Here is a 5,276-nt window from a genome sequence, read left to right on the forward strand (position 1 = left end):
ACGCCCCTTGCTCTCGCGCCCAGCACCCAGCCCCTCGTCCCTCTAGCTGCGCGCTAGCCTCGCGCCCTCTCCCCTCGTCCCGTAGCGTGGTGCTGCCTGCTTGTCCCTTTACGCGCGCGCACACGTACCCGAGTGTGTGTGTGTGTTCTTGTTCGTTATTCAATTCTTTCGCCCAATCACAATTAATTCGTGGTTGTTCCGTGCTATAGGCCGGATTGGTATAATTCTCTTCTTCCTTACCTATTCTATTTCAATTTCGTGTTTTAAATTATATTATTATTATTGTTTTGAGTAATTAAAATGCTAGGAATCGGTTATGAACACTGTATTTTGAGGATTTATATGTTTTAATTCATGAGGTGTATTTTAATTATTAAAGTATGAATTTTCAGATTTGTTTATGTAATAAAGATTTGATTTTTATGATGTTAAATTGGTTTTATTGAGAAATTCAAGTTAGGGTTTTAACCTAGACTTAATGGGTCAATTGATTATCATAATTAGGTGATTAATTTAATTATGATAATCAAGTATATTTTCAGATTTATAAAAAGGTTTAAAGTGTTGATTTTTATTGATTTTAAGGGTGGAAAAAGTATGTTTTCATACTAGGGATTAGTTTTGCAAATTGAGACAATTATTTTATTAAAGAACGATTAATACCTAATTGTTATCAAGGTTTTAAGTTTCATAAAGTTGCTGGAAATTTAATGAACATGGAGATAATTAAGGTTTCATTATTTTGATGATAGGAGGTGATTTCTAAGTGATTGGTCGTATTTGCAAAGTGGCCCCTACGCTTAGGTATTCAAGGTACGTACAAGTCTAGGGCGACCACATTATTTGTAAGGAGACATTACATGATTGTTATTGATGTGAATTATATTATGTGAACTTGGTGGATTCATATTTGTTTTAGTGAACGATCATGTGAATTATTATGTTGGAATTATTGATTTGTTGATTGAACAAGCATGTTCGGACTATTGTGAGTATGGATTTCATTTTCAATCATGTTGTTCAATATTTATGCATGTATGGTTTGTTTCACATGCAAGGGATGAATTATTTATTGTTATGCTATTGTAAGGGATGTCTAGCATACTTTTGAGCCAATTATTCGTACCTCGTTGTACTATTTATTTTACCACATATGAAGGGTTAGCTCACGTAAGCCACCGCACATGTAGGGTTCAGTTGGGAATATTTATATGAAATGAATTAGGATTTCTCGTGCAAGGGCACAACCCTCATGTTAATAGGCATGATGTGGAATCTCACCTTTTGTGAGAAGGAACTTGGTAGTAATTTCACTACGTCTTGATTTATTGATCACAAATCCTTAAAGATTAAAATGAGATTGTTTTGGTTGTCGTTTATTAATTGTATGTATGTATGTATGTGTGTTCGAGTCTCGAGTTCACCATTAATAAAATATGAATAAACGTAAAGTGCAACCAGAACAAGCTTCAAAACTTATGGAACGTATATACCTTGAGTATGAACAACGGGGGGAGACTTGCCGGAAAGCTTGAATCTCCTACTAATGATACAAGACGTTGTTTCATTTAATTTATGGGATGGGATTCCGTCGGTATGGCCCAACACTCGGTGTGGTCCGATATTTATTATTTGTTATGGTGTTTGGTGGGCTCCCAACACCCTTCCCTTATGGAATATTCTTTTGGCCCGTTCGAAGCTTATTCTAATTAAATTGTGAGTCAAGAGTCGAGTCAAGAGTCGAGTCTTGTATTCGTGATTTACTTGTTGTTTATTAAATGGTTTTTGCGTGTTGATTAGTACTTAGCGAGTGATATATGTTTATAGTTTTATTTCACTCTAGCCTTGTAAGTACTCAGCTTTTGCTGACTATGTGCTTTGTGTCTTTTGGTCATGTCCTTTGCCTTAATGACCCTATGATGATCCATCATTTGCACTTGCATTGTTGGGGGAGTAGATTAATTTAGCAGGTTGGTAGATCAAAGTACGATCAAAATCATGTAGCTTGGGATGATTGAGAGAGTTGCATTCTTTTGCGCTTTGAAACTATTTTAATACTTTAATCATGTTTTGGGTTTGTTGGATTTTTAAATACTTTGATTTTTGGGCCGTTATGGTTCCAACTTGTAGGAGGCCTCAATAATAATTATTTATGTTGGTTTGAAAGCTAGTCGACATTAAATTCCGCTGCGTAATTCTGGTACTAGCCTTAACCGTTATCACGGTGGCGGTAATACTTTAGTAATTCCTTTATTTTAAGTTGGAAAATGATTTTATAAAAGCAAGGAATTATTAGGGTGTTATAAACTATGAGATTCTTCTATTAGATAGTGAAGAAACCTAATACTTGCAGTCAAACTATTATCAAGAATGGTAATGAGTTTGTGATTTGTGAGAAAGCTATGACGAAAATAGATTCCCTAAAATGGTTAGAAGCCATATATAGACTCAAATGTTTTAGATGGTTAAAGGCCATAAAATATAATCAATGTTTTGATGACAAAATTGAAAATTTGTTGATTTGCAAGAATAGGTTAACACCTACTGATGCAAATTGGTTTTAAGGATGAAAACTATCAAACATGGAAGTGTGTCTTCACACAAAGCTAGATTAGTTTCTAAAGGTTACAAGAAAATTCATGGCGTGGATTGTTTTGAAACCTCATACAAAATCATAATGCTCTAGTCTATAAATCTAGCAATGATTGCATATTGGTACATATGGCAATTGGATGACAAAACGTATTCCTCAATAAAATGTTGGAAGAAACTATGTAAATGGCATGTCATAGGATTTGTGGATCCAAATAAATACTTTAAAAGGAAAGCTAGCTTAAGAAGTCTAAGTACATATTTAAGCAAGCAATTGGGCATTAGAATTGTATTTTAGTGAAGTTAATAAGCATTTTAGTTTCATAAAATGTACATGATTCTTATAGATATATAAGAAGTTTAGTGTGAGTAAAATTCAACTGGTCCATGTGTATTACACGTATCTCTCTATTGTGAAACAAAATTCAAATGCTAATGACTTAGATTTGAAATTATTCATCAATGATGGACCAAGGAGAAACTTAGTACATATAGGGTATTAAGATCTATTTACAAAGATCTTATAATATTGATTTAGATTAAGTAATGGCATTTACTAAATCAAACAAGAAAGACTCTATTGGAGATATTCGACCCATATGAATAAATTTAAGTAATGGATGTTTGAACTATGTATAAGCATTTACCAAGTTAAACATCAAAGAGTGTAAATGAGATTCTTAACCTATATTATATGTCAATTGATTTAGTTGGATTCAGTATCTACTGAAACTGAATGAGCTAAAGTTACATGAATAGAATTCAATTGGGAATTATTTTGCAAAAGAATATATCATGTATGATATAATATAAGGATCGCCAAAAATGTATCGTATGGCTTTAGGCATAACGAACATATACCAATTCTCTATTGGTCTAAGTAAAGATCAAGTAGATTGAGATCAAGAAAACTTATGGTACTTGAAAACGTACATAGGATTAGTTCTTGATTCAAGGAAAACGAAGATATGCTAAATATTGATGCTACACGCATAAACACTGGCAAAGGATCAAGCAATATCCCTTTGGAGTTAACCATTGGCAAGGACAAGCTACAGAGCAGTGTGTTTTGAAATGGCAACATGGAGTGAAGACCATTAGTTATTGCGTGGGAAATTAAAAACTAATTTCTATGTTCAGAGATACAGATGGAAAGTCTTCCACATATCTGTGAACTGTTTGGTTAAATCAATCCAAACAAAGCATCACTAGCAACCTATACAATTGAAGTAAAAGTAATTATTGCCTAAGAAGCAATGTAACCGAGTTGTTTATGTTAAAGAGTTCTTCACTGACCTTGGGTAGATCACATGTCTGCTGGCTTGATGGTTATTCATTGCAAAATGCGTAGAACCACTCTTGAAGCAAGAAAGACTAGATCACAAAATAAACATACTCAAAATATCTGATCATTCTATCTCGAAAGGCATTCGATGAAAAGGATATTAAGATTGGCAAAGCACTATAACTAAACCTATGCAACAAGTGAAATACAACACTCACATTGTGGCACTGGAAGTCAAACATAGTTTTGAATTCCATTAAATTGTTTTAAAGATGGGTTGGAAGCCCATGGTTGTAAAGCATTCGGGTTGAACGTTTATCATATATGACATGTGTTTTAATATTCCATTTAATCTTGGTTTAGTATTAAATGACGAGTCCTTTCAATTTGACGATATATTCAACATAGACTGTCAGGACCAGTCCTGTGACTAAGAAATGTCTATCAAGTGAACTTGAATGTCAAAAGTTGAAAATGGTCCCTGGTCGGAAGTTTTCTATAAAGGTGGACGCATAGAAAACAATAGACGCCTGGAATGCAAGATGACTAGTAGTTTTGTTTCTTGAACTATATGGACATGGCACTGTCACAATCATTTGCATAGATACTTACTTGAAAAGATTAGTATCGGACAAACCTATGAAACTTTACTGTAAGAGATAAAAATCTGTCATAAGTAAATTTCATTACAGTATTAGACACTAATCCTCAATACCGTGATTTGAGATTAATTGTTTGAGAACTGGTTACTTTAACGTTGTCAAGTGTCGCACCGTAAAAGGAGACTATAGCGGCAACGCTCAGGTAATCACCTATCAAACGAAGTCTAACCTCAAGATCACAAGAGTGGGATTGTCCTCCCATAAATCGGGATGAGATGCTGAAAGTTGTATAAGGCCACTCGGAGAGCTAGAAACTGAAAAATGCATGGTCGTGCTCAGATGAATCATAGGCTATGATTATCTGTATATTTGATCAGTTGAACTCTAAAATTGAGAAATACCTCTAGACATAATAAGGATGACTACTCTTACCTTATGTTCATGAGCAAGCATCAAGCGACAAAGGAATTAGGAAATGCACACTTGTCCCTAAGGACAAGTGGGAGACTGAAGGAAATAATTCCGTTGGTCCAAGTATGCATTGAATGCTAAGTCTAATAAATGCAGTTCAATATTAATTCACAAGTTAATACTTCAGTGAGATCAAGTGAACTGAATGCCTAGCTAGAGGTCGCTTCAGTTCAAGTGGAATTAATAATATTAATCCACAACTTACTCTTGACTGAACCCGTAGGGTCACACAAATAGTACGTGAACAGATCAAGTATTTAAGTGAATATATTATCCATTAAGTACTCCATTTATGAACATTCGGAAATGACGGATCTCGGTTTCAG

Source organism: Spinacia oleracea, chromosome 4 (assembly GCF_020520425.1).
Source record: "Spinacia oleracea cultivar Varoflay chromosome 4, BTI_SOV_V1, whole genome shotgun sequence".
NCBI classification, from domain to species: Eukaryota; Viridiplantae; Streptophyta; class Magnoliopsida; order Caryophyllales; family Amaranthaceae; genus Spinacia; species Spinacia oleracea.